Genomic DNA, 26487 nt, shown 5'->3' on the forward strand with positions numbered 1-26487 from the left:
TACATCCTGAAAGTCAAGGGAGGCATCGGGGACCCTTTTCAGTCCCTGTGACACAGGACTTGGGAATTTTCTGGCACGCGGTTCTCCTGTTGCTCATGCAATGCAGCTTTGGCCTTAGCGGAGTCAGAAACGGCCGTGGGTTTGGGTGAACGCTTTGTGGTCAACATTTTTGGGCATCTCCCCCTACCCTTTTCTTTCCATCGTACAGCCTAACTGATGCACTAGTCCAAACACACATGTGCGTGCACATCAGAGAGCTCCGAGCATCTGATACTCCCAAAAAAGCTCTATAATGAGTGAGGAGCTTTGTAGTCCCGTGAAACTAGAGAGCCAACCACCCTGACAATGAGAATGCTTTCTCGAAGGAGAGGAGAGCCCTCACGGGCCGCAGATGGGGGGTGGGGGGGTGGAGTCTGTGTCCCATGCTGGTCAGTTGGCTCCTTCGGCATGACAAGTGGAGGCACCTATGACGGGAGCTCAGACACTCAGTTTAAGAAACCCACACTCTTACTGGGAACCTCAACTTTGCTCAAGGAAAATTCTCAGCATGAAACGAAGCCTGAATAGTCGGGGCTGTGGTCTTGCCTCAGCCATTGCAGCCTGAGCCTGGGCAGATCATTTGCCCGTCCTCGGCCTCGGTTTCCCCATCCATAAGATGGACCCTGCTGGGAGGGTCAAACGGGATAACACGTGTCGGATGTGCTGACAGCAGTCTGAGGCCCTTAAAGGCCGGAAAGTGCCGTGCACAGATAAAGAACGTGGCTCTGTCCACACCCAGGTTGGCAGAGGGTGGGTGAGGGGACTGGGATTCAGAAGAATGAATAGCCTGGGCCTCGGATGGGTCCTCCTCCCTGCTTGGTTTCTCTTGTTAGGGCAAAGAGGACTCTGTCCCCAGTGCTCTGTGACACGCTTCCTTGGAGAGGCGGCGGGGGCTGCTGGGAGGCACTGGTTCCCTTCTCTCCGGGTTTCTGACCTCCCCTACCACCGAGGTTTTGAGAGCCTTGGAGGCATTGTTCCCCCTCCCTTATTCTTTACCATCAAAGCGTTCCGGAAAAGAGGCTCCACGAAGAGCACTCTGCAACCATCTTTCAAGAGCTATGCTCCTACTGCTGCAGATTCCTCTGCACTGAGGAGAAGGAGGCCAATCTCAAGACAAACGGAACAACAGCGCTGGTCTGTATGCTCGGACCACGTGTTCCCACGAGCCTCCAACCAGGGCTGGCTGAGGAGGGAAATGGGGATGAGGGCCGGCAACGGACCTGTGTGTCCCTGGGGCTGCCTGCGTGTGTGTGCGCATGGGCGTCTCCAGACCACGTGTGACAGGATCTGAGTTCAGGCAGGAGAAAGTTTCCACTTCCAGTCAAGATGGAGGAACGGGGACTGAATTACTCTCCCACCTGGCACAGTGGCAAGCAACTCAGAACGGTTTTCGAGACACAGGACCACACACTGTCCTGTCCATCAGCAAGGACAGTGATCCCTGAGAGGCGGGAAACAGTGAGGGGAGCCCCCCATGGCTCACTGTGTGCAGAACTTCTAGGCTAAGACGCAGGGACCACAAGCGGAGCCCGGTGGGCTCCCTGAGCGGAGGAGTCAGGGCTGAGAGTCCAGGGACACCAACATGGCTGGAGTTGCAAAACAGAGGGCTGGAGAGCGGGGAACTGGGCAGACGGAGACCCTGGAGAACCAGAGAGGGTCCCCGTGAGTGTCCAGCCGAGTACTGATCATCCCGTGCATTTGAGGAAAAGCCCTGAGGCTGAGGAAAGAACCACATGAACGGTTAGGGGAAACCGTGCTCAGCATGCACACGGGGCCAGGAAACGTGTGTGTCCCCACCAGCCTCACTGGAGCCCTTCACGGTTCATGGAACAACGGGTAGAACGCTCAGACGACCTTGCCTTGGCAGTGGGATCACTTGATGGGGACTAACCATGCCTCGGGCCCATCCAGCAAACCTTAGCAGTAAGATCTGAGAGGAAGGGATCAAACTGCTTCTGAGTAATTTAACTGCATCCCAGAATAAAATCCGAGGATATTTATAGGAATAGAAGTAGCCAGCACCCCGCAAGGTAGAATTTACAATGTCCAGCATCCAGTCAAAGATTACCAGGCACACGGGAAATGAGGAGAAAAAAAATCAATCATTCGAAACTGACCTGGAACTGACACATATGTTGGAATTAGCAGACAAGGGCGTTAAAACAATTGTAACTATGTTCCACGTGTTCCAGAAAGTAAGTAGAGACATGTAAGATATTGGAAAATGTGCAAATTCAACCTGTGGAATATGAACTACAACATCTGATGTGAAAAAAAAAAAAAAAAAATACACCGGATGAAATTAATGGCAGATTAAACACTGCAGGAGAAAATGTTAGAAGGCGCCAGGGAAACAGGACACATTCTGTACAGAGGAACAAAGACGAAAATGACAGCAGGCTTTGAGACCACAGGAGCTGTGAAGGCCCTGAACCTTTGCAGCACTGAAAGAAAAAGCACCTGTCAACCCAGACCTCTGCACCCTGCAAAAATGTCTTCCAAAATGAAGTTGAAATAAAGACTTTTTCAGATACACAAACACTGAAAGAATTTACCACCGGCAGGTTGGTGCTGTATGTTAAGAAATACTGAAGGGAGTCCTTCGGAGAGAAGGGAAATGACACTAGATGGAAATATGGATCCACACAAAGGAATGGAGTCCACCAGAAATGGTAGCTATATGGATAAACACAGGAGAGCTTTTTTCTTATCACTTAAATCTCTTCAAAATACTACTTACTGTCTAAACAAAGAAATACAAATAGCATTATGTTGTAAGGGTTATAACACATGTATATAAGGCCAGGATGGAGAAATGGAAGTATGCTTGTACTGTATGTCAAGTGGGTTAACAATCATTTGAAGGTAGGTGGGAACCAGCTTACAAAACTCATAAACTCTAAAGCAACCATCAATATAACAAAACAAAGAGCGATAACTAATAGGTCAGTAATGGAAATAAAATGGAACACAATCATTTTAAAAACTCTGTTCAAAAGACAGCAAACAAAAAAGGAAAAAGGAAATAAAGAAAAATAGGAAAACAGGGGTGCCTGGGTGGCTCGGTCAGTTAAATTTCCTACTTCAGCTCAGGTCACGATCTCACAGTTCATGAGTTCAAGCCCCGCATCGGGCTCCATGCTAATGGGGAGGGGACTGCTTGGGATTCTCTCTCTCTCTCTCTCTCTCTCTCTCTCTCTCTCTCTGCCCCTTCCTCACTCTCTCTCCCCCTCTCAAAACAAATAAATGAACTTAAAAAATAGTGAGTGATAGACTCGTTTCGAGTTTGGAAATCCAATTCATCTGATTCACAAACTGAAAAAGCACCTATCATTTCAACAGACACAAGAAAAGAGTTTAAGAAAACTCAACATCCTTTCTTAATAAAAACCGATAAAAACTCTCAGCACGCTGGCGACAGACGAGGAATGAAAGGGAACCTATGAAAAACCTACAGCTAACATGACAATTAGTAGAAGAATTACTTTCCCTTTACTATCAGCAACAAAACAAGGGTGTTTACTCTCATGACACTTCTGTTCAACGGTGCTAGAGGTTCTAGCTGGTGGAGCAAAAAACAACAGCAACGAGTAAGGACATCAGGATTGGAGAGGGAAAAGTAAACTTGTCTTTATCAATGGATCATCTGTATCAACGTGATCGTCTGCAGAAAATATGATGAAATCCACAAAAAAGCTACCAGAACTCGCAGGTAAGTTCGATAAAGGTGTGGAACTCAAGATCAACATACACACAGTTTTAAAAAATGACCATACACTAGCAACAGTCAGAAATTGAAGGAAAAATACCATTTAAAGTAGCCATAAAAAATATGAAATACTTAGGGTAAGTTCGACAAAAGTTGTGCAAGACCCGCCGGCTGAAAAGTACAAACCACTGTGGAGAGAAGTTAAAGAAGTCTTAAATCAATGGGGGGGCATAACTTGTTGATGAGGCGGAAGACTCCATATGGTTAAGATGTTAATGATCCCGCCCCCCTCCCCGGCCAGCCAAGTGATCTATAGATTCAATTGCATCCATATGGAAATTTAAGGGGCCTAGAGTAGCCAATACAACTTTGAAAAACAAGAACAAAGTTGGAGGGTTAACAACACCTGATTTCAAGATTTATTATAAAGTTATGATAGTCATGACAGTGTGCAATGGCACCAAGACAGACTACATATAGATCAAAGGGATCAGGTCCATATGACAACAGATTTTTGACAAGGTTGCAAAGGCAATTCAAAGGAGAAAGGATAGTCTTTTAATAAGTAATATTGAAATCAATGCACAGCTTCAGTTCAGAAAAATGAACCTCAACCCATACCTTGTACCACATGCAGGAAGGAACTCAAGATAAACCAGAAACCTAAACATAAAATCTAACACCTACAAGATGTCTAAAGAAAGTACAGGAGAAGAAAATCTTTGTGACCTAGGGTCAGGCTAAGCTTTCTCAGATACAACATCGTAAGTATGATCGTAAGAACAAATGGATAGACTGGAATTTATCAAAATTTAAAACGCCAGCTCTTCCAAAGACACTGTTGTTACGCGAGTAGAGAGACAGATCAGTTAGGAGGAAATGCTTGCACAGCATGCATCTGTAAGGGACTTGTATTCAGTATATATAAAGAACCCCCCCAAATGCAACAGTACGGAGACAAATACCCAATTTAAAAAAACAGGCAAAAGTTGGAAAAGACACTTCACTGAGGATGATGGACGTCAACCAACCACATGGAAAGATGTCCAGCATCACTCATCAGCAGGGAAATGCAAACGAAACCACGATGAGACACCACCCCGATGCCCATCATAATGGCGAAAATTACCACAGCCAACGGCACCAAGTGTTGGAGAGGATGTAGAGTAATCGACAAGTGTTGGAGAGACGGGTGTAATTCCCGCACGTGGCCGGCGGGCAGGCGAAATGGTACAACCACTTGGGAAAAACACTTTGACGTTTCCTTAAAAAGTGAAACACAGGCTCACCATGAACTCTAGTCATTTCGCTTGTGGGTGTTCTACCCGAGAGAAAAGAAGGCATGTGTCTCACAAACACCTGTACGGGAATAATGTGTAATAACCAAAAAGCTTGGTGTCTTTCCAGGGGTGAACGGAGAAAACACGCCGTAGTGAACTCGCAGCGTGGAACACCGCTCGGCAACAAAAAGGCATCAGCTATTCGCACACACCATGACCTGGGGGAGTCTCAGAATACTTACTCTGACAACAAGAAGGAGCGCATACGGTACGATTTTATCTGTCTAGAACGTAGGGAATACACACCGTTCTAGAGCAACGGGACTCACGCAGATCAGTGTTTGCCGGGAAAGGGGACTGGAGAGCACGGAGGGAGAGACAAAAGATACATCCTTCGAAGGAGACTGATGGATACGTCCAGTATCTTGATTGTAATGATGACGTCAGGGGTACAAACAGGTGTCAGAACTTAATCAAATTGCACACTCTAACACGCGTAGTCGATTGTGCGCGCAGACCTGGGCAAAGCTGTTCAAAAAACAAACGTGCGAAAACCTGAGCTTACGAGGCAGACAAATCGCCGCGTCACCCCTTAGGAGGGGGATTCCTTGACCTACACACAGATTCACCTGAGGACTCCTTTGGTTGTTTCCCTGTAAAGTAAGACTCGGTTTACAAAATGGCACGTCCAGGAGGCTCTGCCTTGAGAGGGGGAGACCTCGCCGATGAGAGCACGAGGCCCACGCCGGCACACTTTCTTCGTCTCCCCCCAATCGAACTGCATCGGACGCTGACGGACAGCCCCCGGCCCCTCCCAGGGGACCCTGTCATGCACGGGAACAGGAGCCTTGAGCTCTGCCTCACTGTCCCCGTCCCACCAGTGAGCGGGGCCAGGACTGCCCTTTCCACGAACCCGGGTGGCCCTGCGGTGACCGGCTTCTAGGACACAGCCCCCTGGCCATTTGGACAGTGCCCACTTTTGAGGCCAGCGTGTACTTGGGGGTAAAAACAATACAAAAGAGATCACCAAAAGGAGTTTCCGGCGTTTGGCTCAGGCAGACATCAGACCCTGCCACCCAACAGCTTTGTTTTGCCTTTTGGATCTGCGGAAAACGCTGGGCTATCTTGGGCCCAAGGCCTGAGACCCAGGAGCACTGCCCCCAACCCCGAGGAAGCCAGCGGGGAGCCCAGGGTTACAAACATATGGCGCACCTGCACTCTCTAATCTGTTCACAACAGATAATACATCACAGCTACGATAGAATTTTCTGCAAAGTCAAATTCTGCAAGCGAATCTTCGAAGGAGATCGGCTGCAGGCGGGTGATGGAGGTTTGGCTGCAAGGAGTGCGCAGACCGAGGGCTGGGGTCATGGACCGGGGATTGGGGTCAGGAGGGTCCGGTCCCCCCCCCACGAGGGTCACTGCTGGGACCTGAGCCGATTCTGCGGCCCCCTCCCCGAGGAGACTGGGCCACGTGGGGACATGCAGCACCCCAGGCTCCGAAGGCCAGGGGAACGCGCATCTGTGCCCCAAGTACCTGGGGTCGGGGGTGGGGGCAGAGCAAAGGAGCGGGGAGGAGGGACTGTTTCTCTGGCTGGTGGCAGTTGCTAAGCAATGTCACCCATAAACACACTCCTGTCCCCTCATTTCCCTTCTGGCTCCTCTGGTCCCCACACCTGCCTTCCCAGTACAACTCGGGCTGGCGCTTTGGGGGACAAGAGAGGACACGCCATCGAGTGCGAAGCAAGCCAAACTCTCCATTCTCTGCCCCCCCCCCCCAGCCCCCTCCCTCCAGTGAGCAGGGAGCCCCGGAAACCCCTGGCATTCTTCAGCAGCAGCACCCAAGACGTTCAACATGCTCACATCTGTCAAAAACTATTCAGGAAAAAAAAAAAAAAAAAAAAAGAAAGTCTTTATACCTTTTATTCAGCCAATTTTTCCCGAGGCACTGTGGGCTCTCTAAGAAAAGAAAAAGAGAGAGGAGAGAGAATTACAATCAATGTCGCCACCGCGCATCTGGTTGCTGGCTGCTATTTGCTCGCTGACTAGTCAAGTCTGGAGGAGGGAGCGCTGCCTCCCCGGGAGCCAAGGAGACCTGCCCCAGGAGAAGCCCCTGTGCCGCGTGCGCCTGCAGCGTGGCCGGGAGCCCACGTCTGGTTTAACGAAGACAACGGAAAACACAACGCCGTGGGCCTGGGGTCCACATTTTCCTAACCCGTCTTCTGCGTAACTCTGGGGACACTCTCGTGCGTTTTCTCTCTCTCTTCCGCTCGCCCCGAACTCTGAGTTTCCCTTTCCTCTTCTTCCCCCCCTCCCCCAGCACCTGGTTCCGAGGTTACCTGCACACAGAGACTTTGCCGACTGATGGAGGTATTTAATCCCAAACCGGGACCTCCCTCTCCCGCCCCCGGTCACTCTGCATGGATCTCTTCCCACCTCCGAGGTCACTCATGGCGGGTAGATCTATTTTCATATCAGTCAAAGTAGGAACGGAGGTAGGAGCATATTCTAAATCCCACAAACACACGATTTCAGCAGTGACTACACGTTGTGTGGAATTGTGTGCCGTTTCCAGGAGCTTCCATCAGCAGAGGTGGCCCAGCCAGACTAGCAGGGGCCATGTATTTACTCATTTTACGGTCCGGGGCCTGGGGCCAGAGAGACCAAGGCACTTGCCTAAAGTCACAAAGCTGAGCTTGGGGGCCTGGGGACCGCACAAGTGTGTCTGAACCCCTAATCCTGCCTTCAGAGATTAGAAACGAGGGGTGTGCTGCTTTGGATGCTGTGTCTCCCTCTCTCTCTGCCCCTCCCCTGCTTGTGCTCTGTCTCTCTCTCTCTCTCAAAAATGAATAAATATTTAAAAAATTGGCAAAAAAATAGAAATGAGGGGTGTGCGTGTGTCCACTAAGTGCTTCTTCTGGACATAAATTTTCCTTATTTATATCAATAAAGTTTCAGAGTTTCTTTTACAAGATTTTCATTCTTAAGTAAGCTCTCCACCCAACATGGGGCTCGAACTTGCAACCCCGAGTTCAAGGGCTGCACATTCCACAGATGCAGACAAGCCAGCTGCTCCTTGTGTTTCATAAGTATATGTGTACGGATTGTGTACATCTTGTTACTTTTTTAATTTCTATGTTTTTAATGTTTATTTACTTTTGGGAGTGGGAGAGAGAGAGAGAGAGAGAGAGAGAGAGAGAGAGAGAGAGACCGAGCATGAGCAGGGAGGGGCAGAGAGAGAGGGAGACACAGAATTGGAAGCAGGCTCCAGGCTCCGAGCTGTCAGCACAGAGCCTGATGCAGGGCTCGAACCCACGGACCGTGAGATCATGATCTGAGCCGAAGTCGGACGCTCAACTGACTGAACCACCCAGGCGCCCCAATGTTTATTTGCTTTTGAGAGAGATAGAGAGCGAGCAGGGGAGGGGCAGAGAGAGAGGGAGACACAGAATTGGAAGCAGGCTCCAGGCTCCGAGCTGTCAGCACAGAGCCCCACATGGGGCTCGAACTCACGAACCGTGAGATCACGACCTGAGTCAAAGTCGGACGCTCAACTGACTGAGCCACCCAGGCGCCCCAGTGCACATCTTTTTAAATTGTGGCAAAATACTGTAAAATTTATCATTTTAACCATTGTACAGTGTACAAGCCAGTGGCATTAGGTACAGTCACATGGTTGTGCAACCAGTATCTGGTTCTAGAACTTTCTGTCACCCTGAAAGGAAACTGTATACTCCTTAAACAGTCCCTCCCCCTTCCCTTCTCCCGTGTGTGCGTGTGTGTGTGTGTGTGTGTGTGTGTGTGTGTGTGTGTTTTAAACTTATCATAAACCAGAAAAAAAAAAAGCAAGCGAAAAGCTTCTAGAATCCAAAGGCACCCAGACGGGGCCTCTTTCTTGAGAAGGAAAAAATCACTGTCGTTTACCATCGTCAACATGGTCCTGAAGAGCAAATACAGACAACTGTAGCCTCGCTCAGCCCTCGTAACCCTAAGGAGCGTGCACTGTTCTATCCTCCCTTATCACATGAGGAAATGCGCGAATGGGCAAAGCATCGGCACCCCCAGTTACCAGGATGGCTGGTTTCCTGGGGGGCAGGGTCCCACTGCCCACACTCCCTCCCACCCGCTAGAGGAAGGTGCCCTTCTCGGCGGGCAGTGAACACTTAGCTGCACAGAGCCCGCCGGACATGCTGTTGGAGCTGGTGACGGTCACCACGGCTGCGTTTCGTGGGTGGTCTCCCCCCACCCCCCCCCCCCCAGGGCCCCTGGCCTCAGCAGAGAGGGCTGTGGGCCAAGGTGGGGCTCACACGGTGGGGAAACAGGCGTTGAGGCGGCCCGGCCGCAGCCTGGTTGCTGACTGGCGCGTTCCCTCTCCAGCATGGTGGCAAAAGCCACTTCTGGCACGTTTGCACACGCGGCTCACGGAGGGACTCTGGGGAGGGGCAGGCGTGATCGGAAGGCCCCGCCAGACGAAGGCGTCGTTACAAAATGAGACGGATTGAATCAATCCACTCGCATCAACCGCTGCCTTCAGTTGATTTGGGGGTTTTCTTATTGTTGACTTTTTCCTTGGTTTCTTAAAGCGAGTTTTCCTCCCGATTCAATTTAGTTCCATTTAATCCAATCCATCCAGCCCCGGTGAGCAAACAGCCCAGAGCGCGGGTCTGGGCCAAGCGCACGGCACGGGAGCTGGGTGAGAGGAGTCTGCCTCCCTGCCCCACAGTCGGAGGGTCTGGGGTACAGGACCGCGCCTTGCCCGCCCTGCGTCCCTCCCACCCGACAACTCTCACGCCTCCCTCTGGATCCTCTGCTCTCCAGGCTCTGTGCCCAACCCGCAGATTTCCTCTAAGTGCCGGGGACGCTGGGCCCCGGGATCTGCAACAGGCGACACCAGCACAGGTCAGGGCGGGCAAGGCAGTCCCATCCTTACCCGCCAGCCTTGACCTCCAGGCTCCTCGAACAGTCTCCGAGTTCCCCGAAATGCCTCTCACTGTCCCGAGTGTCCTCGTTTGGGCAAAGCAAAAACCATGTAGCATGAACACCGGCATTACACCTGCCGGGTCCCCGTCGGGAGACTCAGAGGCTGGGACCCACGTCCATCTCCAAAGAGCCTCTGTGTTTTTGAAAAATTCAGAACCAGAGGGATGGTTGGAGGGCCCTCTGAGCCCGATGTCTCCAGCATCCGTGGCACACAGAGGGCAGCCCTGTCTTCCCTGAGCTTCAGGCCAGGCCCTTCCTTGTCCTCTGTCGGGGGGAGAACCTCTGGGGGGGAATGAGCTCTCCCCCACGCCTCGCGGTGTGAAAGGGAAGCGGCCCCCATTTAAACCCACTCCTGCTGTGGTCCGGCCACACTCTAAAGGACGGGCCGACCTGGATGGGGCCTGCCTTGCATTTCTGGGACGAGCAGGGGCTCCCCGCCCGCCTCTACTCTAGCACGTCGCCCACCCCGCCCTACCACCCGTCCTGGGGGCGAGGGACGGAGAGGGAGGGAGGCCCCCGGAGCCTTGCTTGATGACGCCCGAGGGCAAGCTCGTGGGTCAGGAAATACGGAGCTGATTCTCGGCCTCTCTGTTAGCAAACACTGCTCTCCGCCGCTCAGCGGGATAATCAATTATGGTGATTTTTGCCTGGATGATCAGGTTCCTGGAGGAGCACAGCTCATTAGGCCAGGGGTGCTGACTTCCCCACGTGCGTCTGTGGAAAGACCCTTCAGCAGAGTCCAAACAGAGCGAGACGCATTCACCGAACTCGGAGGGTCCTCGCCCAGCCCACCCCTACTGCGACGGCCTCCACACAGTGTTTGCGGAGCCATGAGACGGTGGTGACTCTGCCGGGCGGGGGAGGGGGGCATAGACTGCCCCCCACCCGTAGGCGTGGGAACTCCCACTGTGTGGCACGGCCTCCCGCACTTGACTTCAAACCCCACCTGCAGAGCCTGGCTCGGGGCCGCCCCCCAGGGAGGCAGTGGACGTCTGCTGAGTGAATGAATGATTGAATGAACGAACGAATGAACTAGCCAGTAAGCATTTGCCTCCAGGGACCTGAACTGCACTACCGTTTAGAAGAAGGGATTGGGGGGCACCTGGGTGGTTTAATCAGTTAAGCGTCCAACTTGGGCTCAGACAATGATCTCGCGGTTCGTGGGTTCAAGCCCCACGTCGGGCTCTGTGCTGACAGCTCAGAGCCTGGAGCCTGCTTCGTGGATTCTGTGTCTCCCTCTCTGTCTGCCCCTCCCTAGCTTGCGCTCTTTCTCTCTCTCTCTCTCTCTCTCAAAAATAGATAAACACTAAAAAGAGAAGAAGGGACTGGGTCCTTCTAGAGTGATCTTTGCTCTGGGGGATCCCTGTCGTGGACGCGATTCACCCCCCCACGGAGACCCTTCCCCGTCTCGCTGCCTGCTTGGATCTCCCTGCATCCACCAGCAACCAGAGCACAGCCTCGCCCCAGCCTCCGTCTAGTCCCCTCCACGCCGACCCCGCGTGGGCTTCCCTCCCCAATTCTCCTCCTCCATCCAAATGACACAGGTGACCCCTGTGTCCCTGCTTCCTTTGGTACATAACACGTTTTGTCCTTCAGAAATTAAACTCCGGCTCACGGGTATTGCCCTTGTCATGAAAAGAACACGTGTCCATTGATAAAACCAGGTTTTAGTGTGGCTCATGCCAAACAATTTGCCAGACACGCGCCCCTTAGGTCGAAGCACAGACCCTGCCCGCTCGCGACGGCCCTTCGTTTGCCGTGGACTCCCCGCTGGGCAGGAAACGGAAGGATGCGGAGAAGGCGGAACACGGATTCGTGACCGGCTGGGACTCCTCTTCGCTAAAGGTGCCTTTCTAGTCACCGTCTTGGGTCTCACAGATGGAGCGTCGACGACGCACCGGACACGGAGTGCGCGTTACGAGCCCCGAATGAGCGCCACGAGGTGGGCGATGTTCTCCCCGACGGCCGGGTGAGAGAGGGGCGCTCAGATGTTCATCCCGGTCCACTCCACCTTCGTCCCAGCCTCCTGCGCTTCCGGGGAAGGGTGCTCGGACCGCCCGTCATTCTGGAACACCTGTGCTCCTCAGCTCCAGGGGCAAGAGTCAGCCGCAGGTGCCTTTGCTCCGGTGGGGGTGGGGGGGGGGGGGAAGCGGCCTCTCCCTGAGGTGGGTCCAGGAGGGAAATGTTTGCCCATGCTGACGGGGCCAAGGACGCTGCCGGTGGTGACAGACCCAGTTTTAAAAATGTTCCTTTCTTCATATATTTGAGAGAGTGAGAGAGAGGGAGGCAGACAGAATCCCAAGCAGGCTCCACATTCAGCGCAGAGCCTGACACGGGGCTGGATCCCCCAACCCCACGATCATGACCGGAGCTGAAATCAAGAGCCAGACGCCTAAGTGACCGAGCCCCCCGGGCGCCCCCGACAACAGACCCGTTTTTGCAGGAGGAGGCTCCGATGTCTGCAGCAGGGAGAGGGGGTCTTTCTACCAGAACATGGCGCACGTAATGAAATGCCCCGGCCTGGGCGGCTTGAGCAGTGCCGGAGGCAGGGAGGTCCAGGGTCAGGGTGCGGGCCCACTCGGGTCCCGGCCGGAGCCTGCTTCCTGTCTTCCTGCTGTCCTCACCTGGCGCGCACCCAGCGAGCTCTCGTGTCTTCTTACAAGGACCGTAATCCCAGCCTCGGGGTCTCATCTGACCCTGTTCACCTCCCAAAGGCCCCCTGGTGCCGTCACGGTGGGGGGGCAGGAGGCCAGCCGGAGCACTTGGGGGACACACTCATTCAGTCCGGGATGCATGGCGGGCCCGCTTTTGCTTTGCTTTTCTCCTGTGTTTTCCCCACGCGCAGGGACAGCACTGGTTTTTTCACAGGACAGACGCCACTGGTGTTGAATGTGTTGCAGGGGTGCAGCTGCAGGTGGCGGGAAGGGCCTCGGGGGGGGGGGGGCCCCTGCCCACCCCAGGGGGTGCACCTGCCCTCCTGGGGGGGGGGGGCTCGGGGTGGCTCCGGGAGGCCTGCCTGTCCTCCGTGACTCCTGTCATCTTACCCGGGATTTTATTAAATGGCCCGTTTTGTACTCTCTCTCTCTCTAAGGGGAATTGGAGGTGAAGGGCGCAATTTTATAAATAAAAAATTAACTGTGGGTGGCTTAAACATGACTTTTGATGATGGAGATCATGATGTTAGAGCCACTTCAATTTAAAGGGTTTTTTTTTTTCCTTCCGAAAAGAAATTCACCTTTGGAGAGGAGAGGAGAGAGGAGGGGAGGGGAGGGCGCTGGCTCACATCTCAGAGGCCTCAAGCCACTGTGGGAGGGACTGGGAAGTTCTAGCAGGTTCTGGCCATCGGGGTTTTGAGCCCACAGCCCACACAGTTCTCAGGGTGGGGCCAGCCCCTGAATGGCCCCCTCAGGGCAGGGCAGGGCAGGGGTACGGTCACTCTGTGCTGGTGGCAGCCTGGATCCCTCTCCCAGGAAGCCTGGCGGGGCTCAGGGCCTGCCCGCCAGAGCCCCCGCTACAAGGTGTGTGCCCTCAGGCCGGAAGTCCTGTCCCAGTCCGGCTCCTGCGATACTGATCCGCTGTTGACACCGAGTGCACACGGGTAAAGCCCACCCGGCGGAGTAGCGAGTCTCCTGGTCCCAGGACACGAGCAGAGCAGCTCTGCCCGTGTGTACACCCTCCCACCTGTGCCCCAGGCCCTGCCTTCCTCTGACCTGCTGTGGCCAGCGGGCTCCCTCCCCTGGCTGTGTTGGGCTCGCCAGGCCCAGCCCAGTGGCCCGGAGCTCTGCACGGCCCTAGATACCTTCATCACATCACTCCGGCTAGATCTGGGGGGCTGGGGTCTGCGGGCACCTTGCCCTCGCTGGGAGGGGCCGTGGCTGAAGAAGCTTCTGTGCTTGGCTGATCTCAGCACGGATCTGGGAAGTGAAGGGGGCTCACTGGTCCCAGGGCAGGTGACACCCGCAGCCGAGTGGCATTTATAGCATCCACGGTGTCCACAGGCACTGCTGAGTATCACCCTCTTGCCCCGGGTGGGCCAGGGGTGGAAACTGAGGCCCAGAGAGGGAAACTCCCCAAGGTCGACAGAGTCCAGAGACTCCGCTGTGGGCACGGAAACTTCCCTGGGCCCCCGAGCCCTGGAGAGGAGGCAGGCGGGCGGGCGTTCAGCTTCTTCCTGAAGAGCTTTCAGTAGGCACCCCCGCTGACCAGTCCAGCATCGGGTTGTTTCGATGAGTCTGCAGGACCCCACGGGCCGATGGCGCGCGGACAAGATGCCAGCTGTACCGGGTGGAATCACATCCCCCAGAGACACATGTCCACCTGGAACCCCAGAACGGGATTCCCTTATTTGGGAACAGGGTCTTTGCAGGTGTAAGGTGTAGTTAAGGGTCAACATGGGGACGCCCTGGATTAGGGGGGCTCTAGCTGCAATGAGTGTCCCTCTGGGGACCAGGAAGGAGAAGACACCAGGCACAGGGGACAGGCCGTGGGACGACGGAGTCAGAGCTGCAGGGACATGGCCACAAGCCAAGCACAAGTCTCAGCCACCAGGCGCTGGAAGAGGCGGGAAGGATTCTTCCCCCAGAGTCCCTGGCTGGGGTCTGCTGGCCCCCAGGCTGTGAGAGAATAAAGCTCCCTGGTTTTCAGCCCTCAGGCAGTGGTGATTTGTGTCAACAGCCCCAGGACAATAATCTTCCGGCCTTCAAATGCCTTACAGCAGCCAGGGCACAGCCCTGTTCCGGCCATGGCAGCCCTTTCTTCCCCCTCGGTGACCACCCCCCCCCCCCCCGACATTATTCCTGACATGCCAACCCCTGGGACGCTCACCTCACTCGTGTCACACAACTGGACCCTGAGAAATCACCTTTTAGAGAGACGGACCTCAGGAGAACTGTTATTCCCCTGGGGGTATTTTGAATCTACTGTTTAAAAAATTTTGCTTTGGGTTTTTTTTTGGGGGGGGGTTGTTCACATTTTTTTTACTGTGGTAAAATATATATAACAAAATTTACAATTTTAGCCATTTTTAAGTGCAGTCCAGTGGCCCGAGATACATTCTCACTGTCGTACAGCCATCCATCCGTCCACCCACCTCCGGAACGTTGCCATCATCCCAGGCTGAGACTCTGTCCCCATTAAACACTAACTCCCCGTCCCCCGTCCCGACCCCAGCCCCTGGAAATCTCTATTCTACTTTGTGTCTCTGTGAATCGGACAACCCCAGGGACCTCACGTGAGTGGAGTCACACGGTGTTTGTCTTTTTGTGACTGTCTGACTCCACATAACGCAAGGTTCCCGTGCTCTGTCCGTGTGGTAGCAGGTGTTACAATTTCCTTCCTTTTTATAGCCGAATAATATTCTGTCGTGTGGAGGGACCACATTTTGTTCCTCCATTCATCTGTCGCTGAGCATGTGGGTTTGAAGACAATCATACAGTTGGCCGTGTTTCCGGTCTGGCCGCCTGCACGTTCGGGAAACGACAACAAAAAACTGTGCCTGAGCCTTGCTAATTGAATCTCAAAGCCCCGCAGCTGTATTTTCCTGTCCTGTCTTTTCTGCCCTCTGATCTTGACTTCTATCTATGGACACACTTCCCTCTTATTTCCTGTTGCTATGCAAATGGTACAAAATGGTCTACACAACACGATGGGGATAAAAGCTGCAAGCGATGGCCGGCTGGTGGTCTCCCAGTCATTCCTGAGGCCACACGGGGCCGTGCACCGCCTGGACAGGGCACCCTGTCTCCCAACCGCCCAGTCTCCAACGGTATTTATCGAGGCCGGCAGGAGGGGCACGGCGACCGAGAAGGAGGACGTCCCCGCCCCCCGGGGGGCGCTGGGGCTGCGGGCCCTGCACACCTTTGCCGGCCTGGTTTCCTGGCCACGCTGGCATATGCCGGTGTCTGATTACGCCGACCAGGCTTTTCTTCTTCCTAACGCAAACCGAAGGGCAGCAGAGGCCCCGTCTGTGCCGCTCCCCTGGGAGCTGGGCGCCGCACGCCATGTTCCCTTCAACACTCAGCTGAAATGGAGTTCAGTGATGGCCATGTCCGGGCGGCCGTCCAGTCCCCACTTGGCTGCGGTGTCTTGGCGCCCGTCCCCTCTGTTTCTTTAAAAGCTGGCTCTTGAGTATGGACAGTCAGCCCGGGCTAGGTTCAAAGCCATGGTGGGGATGGGTGCCAGTGAGTTCGCAAGGCCCGTCCAGCACGCCCTGCAGGTGCCCTGAAGGGGCACAGTGGAACCTGAAGATGCACGGCTTCGCTCTACGGAGCGAGGCAGGTCCGGGCTGAGAACTCATGGCCCCTGGGCGGAAGCGGTGGGTGGGACGCGTGGGGCTGGTGCCGCCCGCTTGTGTCTGTGAGCAGCGCCAGCGGGGGATGGGGAGGGCGGCGGAGACGGGCCAGGGAGCTGGGACGACGCACAGGGCGGACAGCGCCATTCAACACGCAGACGACCCGTGTGCTGGCCTCTCAGACGAGGCATGCTTTCTATCAATAATTTAGACATGCCCTTTCTCCTTTGGGAGACGGGCAAAATCTCATTTCCTGAGCAAATCTCCTAAGAAACCAACCTGTTCATTCCTCTAAGACTTTCAGAAATCTGTCTCCATCAACCCACTTACAAAAAACAAAAGAAGGTGATGGGTTGAGAGTGCCGAAGGCGGGGTGCTAGGAAAGCCGTCTGTGGAGTGCACGGCGCCCGCGGGCCCTGGGACCGTCTAGGACCATGCCCCCTCAGTCTGCCCCCTGTGCCCCCCCACCCCCACTGGCTTCTGTAAAGCGGGAGACACGCTGTTCCGATGTGAGGCAACAACTAGAAAATCACTCGTGGGAACAGAGGGACACGAGGCAGAGATTTCCGTCTCGGGAAAAATCGGGGGATGGGATGGCTGCAGCCTTCTCCAGCGTCCCACAGGGAAGAGAAGATCCCGGCAGTGCTGGGCGAGCACAGTAGGGCCAGGCCTGGTGTGCTCGTTAGACCTTTGGCAAGTGCTCAGCCTCCAAGTGCCTCGGTTTACTCTCCTGTAAGTGGGGTGAAGACAGTACGCACCCCTCGGTGCCCGTGGCTGGGAGGAGACGGCCATCGACGACAACGGGCAATAATGGCAGACCGGCTCACTGAGCTTGCAGCCGACCCTGGCTGAGTTTCACCCAAAGCGGAAGGGGAGGGTGCGGCTCTCCCCCGCCCCCAGCCCCCAGTCCCCGACCACAGGGGAGGGAGGGAAGTTTGCAACAAACCCCCAGAAGGGGCCCCAAAGTGATGCCCAGGCTGACGGCTCCTTCCACCCCGGAGAGTGGGGGGAGTCTAGGAGACTTCAGTGGGCTTCACCTGCACCCAGGGTCTCCTCTGTCCAGAAAGAGCACCACGCCCCCCACACGAGCAGGTTTACCCGGGAGGCAACACATTTCAAGCGAACACGTTTCACGTATGGAGTCTGCACTGTGTTCTCTGTGGTTTAGGGAGCACGTTGCACAAATCGTCATTCGTCCTCCCCAAAGGGCTGCCGGATGGGTGCCCCCATCCCCGCGTACAGGTGGGGAAGCTGAGGCTTCTCCAGGTGGCCACGCCGGCAGTGGCCGGTGGCCTCGGGTGGCAGAAGTGTCACTGTCACGTTCTTTGGGGGGACGAGGCTGGAAAGGCCTGGTCAGGTGCTGACACACAGAGCAATTCAGCGTCCGGCCTCATTAGCCGCGAGACCCAGCTCTGCAGGCCTTCTTGTCCAGGCTCAGGGCTCTGCAGGCTTGACCGGCGATCTGGGCGACCATGACCACTGCCTCGTCCACCACTGGTGGACCCCTGCCCGCCGGGTCCTTCCTGTGAGCGGGGACCTGCCACTGGCAGGCTGGGGAGGGGTCTTCCTGCTGGCCCAGCCAGGGCAAGGCCCCCTCCCCTGGATTAGCAATGTCACAAGCCTCCGGCCTCTTCCCGCAGCTGACAAAGGACTCCTGAGACCCCTAAGCCACCTGAGCCCCGCAAACCCACTTCTGGAAGCACCACGGAGCCTGGGCACTCGGCACCATCACTGCCACCTGCTCCAACAGGGGTGCTTGGGTCTCCAAAGCCCCCGTTTGTGCTGGGGCTGCGGGCTGGTGCGGGGCAGGTGCTGGGAACAAGGCAAAGCCCACTTTCAACAGCCTCCCTCTGTTCTGCTCCAACCCTGCTGCATAACCGGGCCTCTGGTCTTCTGCGTCCTGATGATTTGACTTTGAGGCCTATCTGACCCTGACCCTGAAGGGACTGTCCCAGAGCTGGCTAATTCCTGAAGGACTGTGGCTTTAATGTGCAAACCAGCCAACGGGAGGAGCCTCCATCCACTCGGGGCCACTCCCCCCTGCCCTCGTCTCCCCAGGGCCGGCACCAGACCACAGTCCTCATGTTCTGGAGCCCAGTGCAATGATTCAGCCTGCCTGTCCTGTGCCTGTGCACCTGCCACACTGGTCCTTCCCATGGAAACCACAGCAAAGGCTCGTGCCCGCATTTTCCTGCTCCCGCTGCCTCCTGACCCAGCCTGGTGTTTCCCATGAGGGGTATCTCCTGCTTCTAGGCAACAGTGAGTACATAACAATCTGTACGACCGTCATTTCTGTGTCTGTGTGCCTGATTAAACAAATCCTGGGTCCCTTTGAAATTTTTTTAATGTTTGTTTATATTTGAGAGAGAGAGAGAGCAAGGGAGGGACAGAGAGAGGGGGAGGCACAGAATCTGAAGCAGATTCCAGGCTCTGAGCTGTCAGCACAGAGCCCGACGCGGGGCTGGAACCCACGAACCGCGAGACCATGACCTGAGCCAAAGTCGGACGCTTAACAGACTGAGCCACCCAGGCGCCCCACATCCTGGGTCCCTTTAAAGCACCTGCTGGCCTCTCCTCCAGGGTCTCAGCTCTTGCAGGGGGAGCTGGTTCTTGTGGGGGGGGGCGCTGAGTGCTTCCCCAAGGGCACGAGGAGTGAGTCGTGGTGCAGCTTCCAGGCTGAGCTCAGCCCGACGGCCACTACCACGGCCACCTCAAAAAGATGATTACCGCTCCGTGATTCCCTTTCGGGATTAACACATCTCTGCTCACTTTACCAATTCTGGAGTCTTCTGCTGGAAAGGGCCTCAGAAGTGAAGAGTGAAAGTGGCCTCCCATCATACCCATGTCCCGGCAAGCATCTGCCTGCGACTAACCCACACTGACAGGCGGTTAATTTGCAGATTGTGCCGGTATCGACAGCTCTGTTCATTTAATAATAGATAGTGGCTGTCCTCTGCTCACGCAGAAAGTCTTTGCTGAGACGGGAAACATGATAAATTGTGAATGTTTTATGCGCGCATTCCTGAGCCCCCGGGGGCTAATGGGCAGGACTCTCAGTAATAATTACAAAAATGACTTTTGTTAGGGGAGGGGCCCCTAACGAGGACGGCTGAACTAGCAGAGCACAAGGTGTGGGCAGACGGGCTTCTGGCTTCCGTGTCTGGGCAACACCGGTCGAGTATTTGCTTCAGCAGACGGATGTGTTGGGGTGAGGTTCACAGCTCTGCCTGACCCGGATGACGTCGGATTTACAGAAACAACAGAGCAGAGCTGAGGTTCACAGGAGGGATCCCCTGTGGGCTCCTTGGACAGCCTTCCCTGGCTCTCCGTGCCCCCCAGCTGCTGGCCAGCCTCCAGAGTGGCGGTGCCTCTGGGCTTCCCTCCCTTTGCCCCTTCTCTTCCGAGCAGCGCCTGACCCCCCCCCCCCCCCCCCCCCGCCACCCGACGCGCTTCTCTGTGTCCTGGTTCCAGCCACTGTCCACCCTCCACGGACTCCTACATCGAGGTTTCTAGCCCAGTCCATCCAGGTCCCTTCTGGACATGGCCACCCGGCTTCCCATGTCAGGGTCACGGCCAACTCAGTGGGTGGGACACAGAACTGGGAAGGTCCTCGGTGCTGAGCCAGCACCCCAGGCTCAGAGACTCGGGGTACTCACTCTCCCTGTTCCTCCCCGAACTGGCTTCTACCCACCCTCCCTCCACAACACCTCACGCGTCTGTTTGCTCCTTAGCACACTTAAGCACTCAAGTCACTCGGCGAGAGCCCCCTGCTCCCCAGAGCTCTGTGCACCCCTGGACCGGCCTCTGTGAGCCCACGCTGAATGCTGCATCACAAACTCGGCCCCGTCGGACACCTCGGCAGCCGCCCGCAGCCTCAGGAAGGTCCGGACCCTTAACCCGGTGGTGGCTCATATTGGGTGCCAACCCGCCCTGTAGCCCCACATCCCCCCGGCTCCCTCATCATGGGTTTACCCTGGGTTCCCTGATAAACTTGTTCATGCTTCTGGATCTTTCCTTTCCCTGCTGGAAAAGACCTACCCCTTTCTCTCCACCGACAAACTCGGATTCAACCAAATTACCGGGTGGCCTCAGTCAGCCCCGTCTTTCTCAGCAGGATGCGCACCTGTTGACGGGACCCTCAGTCCTCCGTGAGCAGCCCCTCTCCTGCGTGGGGGCAACGGGGGGACAGCCACACCTGGTCCTTCTCCCGACCCATCCCCTCCAGTGGATGATGGAATATCCCTGCTCCTGAGGCCTCAGTCCTGGCCCTTCTCTTCTTACCCCGTGGCACCCCGTCCACGCGCTGCCTGTGCTGCCCCCTGCATGCCGAGGATGTCCCACCTGGCACCTCTGGCCACAGTCCCCCAGGGTCGGGCCAGAGAGTCTCCCAGACTCCTCCAGCCCAACACGCCCAAGCTCGGGCCCTTGCAGAGAGCTGGTCCCGCCTCGGTGTCAGCACCTAGAATCCTCACCCACGCACGTGGGCAAGCCGCCCGGGGGCCACGCTGACCCCGACTCTGTCAGTCCGACCTCCAGAGCGCCTCTGCCACTCATGTGCCTCTCTCCCCCGTGGGCCGTGTGCCACCTGCCCAGCTCAGGTGCCACCGCTGCTCACCTGGGCCGAGTCCCAGCTGGTCTCGGGCATCCACTCAGGCTCCCATCAGACTCCTCTGCATTTAACCACCAGGGAGACCTCTCCTTGATGCAAATCTGATCACGCTCCCTCCTTCCTGTGAACACACTTCCATTGCTTCGTGGAGGGGCTCGGCCTGGCACACAACGTCCCATGGGGTCCAGCCCTGCCCACCCCTACAAGCTGCCCCTGTCCCCCCTCCCACGTGCGCTCCGGCCACAGGGACTTTGCACCTGCCCTTCCTGCTGCAGGCCCCTCCCCCTCCCAGGCGGTGGTCTAGCCTCTGACCTCAGACTAACCCCCCATGGGGACCACACAGGATCGCTTCTACTTTCAAAGCATCGTGCACCCCAGCCCTTTGGCCCTCCGAGCTTCTCGCCTCCCTTTCCCTCTAGTTAGGGCAGCTTTGCTCCGGCCCTAATCCCGGGGCATTGTCTCATCTCAGACAATGTAAGATGAGAACACACGGACGTCTACACGAAGCTGTAAACTCAGATCCTCTGGCCCCATGGACCGAAGAGATGCCCCAGGTTCACGTGCATTTGGGGGGAGGCTGTGTTTGCAACGGGAGTAGTGAGAGGGCCCTGTGGCCAGAGAACAGTACCTTCTCCCAACCCCAGATGTCCACGTCCAAGCCCCTGGGACCCGTAACTGTCAGGCTACACAGCAAAGGAGGCTTATGATAGCAGGTGGAGTTAAGTTTGCTCCTCAGCCGACTTAAACTAGGAAGCCTGTCCTGGATTATGCAGGGGGGCCCGGTGTGATCACAGGGTCCTGAGATGTGGAAGACGGAGGCAGGTTCGCAGTGAGGAGGTTCACGTGAGAAACACTCACCCGGTCACTGCCAGCTTTGAAGGAGGAGGGAGCCCGTGAGCCAAGGGATGCGGTGCCTCCAGAAGCCAGAAAAGGCCGGGAAGCCAATTCTCCCCAGAGCCCCCTGAAGGAGCCCCGCCGACACCTTGATTTGAGCCCGTGAGGCCCGCGGGACTTCTGACCTCCGAGATTGTGAGGACTCGTCCCCACGTTTGTTTGTTAGAGCGGCGACTGGAAACGAACACCCTCTTCTCAGGGGAAAGGCCAGAAGCACACAGTCCTGCCTCTGTTTGCCATTTCCAGCCAGTCTCTCTGTCTCTCTTCCCTCTCCCTTCCGGCCTTCACAAGCCTTAATGTCTGCAGGGAACGGGGCACGCGTCCAGCCTCCCCACCGGGCCAACCTGGCATGACCCAAGAGGAGCGGATTCCCAGAGGGGAACTGAAGGTCTCAGAGGGCCCCCCTGAGCCCCCTCCTCAGGGCTCCTTCCTCACAGACGGGAGGAAGGTTTTCTAAATCCCGTTCCTGGGACGCCGGCCTGGGCCTGCGGGAGCCCCACCCCGAGCCTTCTCCCACGTCTGCGGTGCTCTGCGGGGCCCGGAACTCTGCAAAGCCCCCGGTCCTCCGGACGGAGCCCCAGGCTGCTGACCCCACCGGAAGGAGGCAATTTGGGCAGGAAGAAAGGACACGTGACAGAAGATGCCTGGGCGGGCCCAAGCGGCACCTGGTGCCCACAGACGTCTTGGAGGAGGACACCTGCTGGCATCTCCCAAACGGGGGTTAAAGCCGGTGGGGCCACCCCCTCCTCCCCTGAGTACCCCCACCCCCTCCCCCAGCAAAGCCAGGGGGAGGACACAGATTAATTCGACATTTAATTACATTCACTTAACAAGATTATCCAGCGGAGGTTAAAAAAAGAAGTCTGCCTCCCAGATGAAAAAAAAAAGCCCTCTCTTTATCTATTTATAGCCCGTATATACATAACCAGAAACGAATATTTCTTTATGGACCATTAAAGATTTAATGTTTAATTTATAGCCACTTTCTCTGGCGGGGTGTCCAGGCACAATGTCAACATTTTTAATTAAATGAAGTTTTTTTTTTTTGGTTTTTTTTTTTTAATCACAAAGGAAGATATGTATTTAAAAGCCACATTTGAGCCAGTAAGCGAGACAGCCGTGGTTTGCCGCTCCGGAGTTTCAGATCACAGCCCGGGCCGTCTGTGTCCAGCTGGCGAGGCGGCCGCTGGTTCGGAAGCCTGGCGGCTTGGCCGAGCACGGGAGGCTCCCGGCTGCTTGCCGAGTGCCCACTGCGTGCCGGGCACTGCCCCGGAAGGTTTACACGCTCGTACATCTTTAATGCTCCCAGCTACAGCAGACGAGGAGGGGGCCGGGAGGGATGGGCCTCATGGTCAACGAAGCTCAGAGAGGCCGAACACGCTGCGTGAGGTCACACGGGAGCAGTAAATGGATGAGAAGCCCACATGTGGATCCACTTGGATTCCCGAACCCAGGCTCTTTCCTTTCTCCCACTGAGCACAGGCTCGGGAAGGAGCCTTCTGCCCAGCGTGTGTCAGGACTTCTGAGTCAATCGGTAGCTAAAGGAAGTGGCCCAGACACCTGGGCTGGGTATGCAGCCGTGCCAGGAGGACCTGTGTACTGTTGGGTCCCCAACACCCAGGCCAGGAGGCTCCTAGGAGTCCTTCGGCGAGGCTGAGGTTCGCGAGCGTGTGACACTCCAGGAGGGGCTCAGGTGTCCTGACATCGGGCGGGCAGAGACCCTGAGGTCTGCAGGAGGCCCGCTGCTGCCCAGCACTGATCCCTCCTGGTTCACAGCCCTGCCCGTTGGGTGGCGGGAGGTAAGGAGCATCCCTCGCTCCCAGGGGCCCTCTGCCGAAGCAGCGCCCACCCGAAGGAGGCCCCGCCCAGCCGGGGTCTGGACACGGTGACACTGAGAGGGACACCTGCATGCCAGCCAGTCCCTGTCCTGCCGCGGCTGCTCACAGGGACACAGTCCTGCTCCCCCATTCTTCACTCTGGAGCGCTGTCCCCGGCGGCTGTACTCAGGGGCAAGGCCATGTTAATTTGAACCGAGGGTGAAAATTGCAGGCAGCCAGCAGCTTTAATGGGGTACTCTGTCTTCCCCTGGCGGTCCCATCTCCTGGGGGAGGCTCCGGGAGATGCCGAGTCAGCATCGGGATGGGCAGGGGCCACAGCTGTTCAGCAGCCGGTACCTGGCTCGGCCTCCAGGCCCGCGAGTTTCTATCCTAGGGGTGCTGCGGCTCAGGGACGGTGTCCCCGCACTTCCCCTCCCCCCGTCCTGCGCATCCCGGGGACAGCGGTGGGCTGGGGCGGCACCGAGACCTTGATCCTCTGCTTTGGGCCAGGGCTCCTGTACCTTCTGCTGCCAGAGCCAAGGACGGGGTCAGCTGTGCTCTCTCTGTTGCCCGGGCTCTTCCCACCTGGGCGGGGAGACAGGCCCCCCGCCAGCCTGCACACTGTCGGTCACCGTCTTTTAGGAAATTGGGGAGCTCCCTCCCGACGTGTGCACTTGCACGGTCCAGAGCAAAGGGGTTTGCTGAGGACCCGCAACGGGGGTCCGTTCTGACCACCCCAACCCGCAAGGGGTGCCCAGCCCCCACCTTCCTCAACCTTCATTAGCTGTTGAGGTCAGAGACGGATTGGATCTGCTTTTCCCTGAAGGGAGGCGAGTCTCTGGAGCTTGTATTCCCATAAACCGACCCTTCATTTCTCATGTGAATCCACTTTAATTACAAAGCTAAATAATGAGAAGGAAATATTAAAATTAAAAAAAAAAAAAATCCCTACACAAAGCAAGTTTGCTTGTGCCGGCCACCGGCTCTGAGAGCCAGGCACAGAGCGAGGGTGGCACCATGCCATTCACTAAAAGCATGAGTGTCACTAAATCAATAATTCATTTACTTTAATGAGATAAGTACTTTGAAAACTAATTGCAAACCTGCTCCATTTACTCCGACCCGTTACAGCCCTTAATGTAAATCGCAGAACCATCGCTGTGGGAAGGAGAGAGTCTTTATGCGGAAGACACCCAGTCATCTTTCCCCTTCGTCCGAAGAAAGAGGAACAAAAGTTCTCCACGGGGACGGAAGCAAGGGCGGGGGGGGGGACCAGCAGACTCTGTCCCCTGTCTCTCCTGCCTGGCCGCCCAGCGCCACACCGCCAGCCTGACGGTCGATTGGCCTCTTTCCACCGTGAGAGGGAAGTCATCAGGAAACCAAAACTCGGCAACCCCAGACCCCGGGGAAGTGACTGTCCTCGGGCCTCCGGAGACGCCGATGGTCTCCGGCGAGCCCTCAGCCCTCGGCTGCTCCCAACAGGCTGCTCCCCCGAGCCCCGAGCCTCAGGAGGACTGCCCGGTTCTAGAGAAACCCATGGAAGGTGTGGTTTTCAGCTCACGCTGGCAGGTGAAGTCCTGAAGGTCCCAAGCGTGGCCTCCGTCGCCTGCAAACCTCCAAGCAGCGGAAGAGGGGGCATCGGGCAGGGCTCTCGAGCCGCAAGCACCACGGGCAGAGCCCTCTGGTTTATCAGCCAGGGGGGCGGGGGGCTGAAGAGCCAGAGAACCCGCAGGGTCAGGGAAAGACACCCAAGTTCAGAAAAGAAAACGCAACGAGGGCACGTTTTTCAGCTTCTTACATCAGAGCCTTCTGAACCCTCTTTTTCTCTGTTTTCCTGTCCTGCTGCAAACAGATTCCGGGTTCCTCAACACAAGCCCACGATCGCTTCTTGACATTTTCAGGGAGACCCCTTATTAGTACCTTTAGAGACTACGCAGCAGGACGTGTGTTTGCTCTGTGGTTCGGTGCTGGTCCAGCGCGGCTCTGGGGTCGGACCTGGCACCCCGGGAGCGGCCGGCGGTGACGTTCTCTCGGTGACGGAGAGCCTGACCCGGTATCCCTACGCCTCACACCCCACTCAAGAGTACAGGGCGGAACCTCCCTCACTCGAAACCGCTGGGTGGGCAGCTGCCCTTACAACGCCACGTTCACTGGGCACCAAGCATGTGCTAGGCCAGCCCCGGCTCACTGGGGTCACTGGGGAAATGGGGTGTCATTTTCCCAAGCTAGAATGACGCCAGGCGCCCTCAGGGGCAGACCCAGACAGATGACAAGGAGCTACGGGTTCTGGGGGCCAAGAGGGGATGGGCAGGGCTCCGGGTGCTTCTGTAGTGAGCAGGAGATGGGCAGACGCTTTGGGGGTGAGGCTGAGGCACCCCAGGGCTGTGGGAGATTACACCGTGGCTTCCTGGTGAAGGCCCCCGGCGGGACCCCCCTGCCCCACCTGCCCTGCCCTGCTGCTTGCAGAGAAGGTGACCTGGGCTGCCTCAACCTACCCTGGGGCGGCGGAGCTGCTGCACGCCGGGTTCAAAGACACGTCCCAGCAGATGTAGCCCCAAAGACCCGTGTTCCCGGCTTCGCGACGGAGGGAGGCCGCTCTGTCTGCGGCCACAGCTGGCTTTGTGATGCCACCGCCAAGACCAGCTCCAAACCAGAAACGTCAAAATTCTCTTTCCCTTGGAAATGCCGCGCAGCAGGGTGACGTGTGTGCGGGCACGGAGAGAGTGGGGCAGCCGTGCCCACCAAAGGCCGCTTCTCCACGGTTGCACCGTTCTCTCCCCCGACGCTCGACCTGATGCGTCTTGGGACTCTGCCCCAGGAGCCGCGCTCGCCCGGGGGTTGAGGAGACTGCTGGGCGGAGTCCACAGGGC

General features: G+C 56.4%; 1 protein-coding gene across 4 annotated transcripts in view; it reads right to left on the reverse strand.

The window, feature by feature from the left end:
• The window catches only part of RBFOX3 (RNA binding fox-1 homolog 3), a 456714-nt gene that overhangs the window by 116711 nt on the left and 313516 nt on the right, over positions 1-26487 (reverse strand). For 3 of the 4 annotated variants that reach the window (XM_060645213.3, XM_060645212.3, XM_060645214.3), the window contains exon 4: positions 6948-6987. The exons of the other annotated variant lie outside the window; for it this stretch is intronic. The gene's annotated coding sequence lies outside the window, so the exon portion shown is untranslated. The remainder of the gene's footprint in view (positions 1-6947; positions 6988-26487) is intronic. 4 annotated transcript variants of the gene reach the window in all.

Source organism: Panthera onca, chromosome E1 (assembly GCF_046562875.1).
Source record: "Panthera onca isolate mPanOnc1 chromosome E1, mPanOnc1 haplotype 2, whole genome shotgun sequence".
Taxonomy (NCBI): Eukaryota; Metazoa; Chordata; class Mammalia; order Carnivora; family Felidae; genus Panthera; species Panthera onca.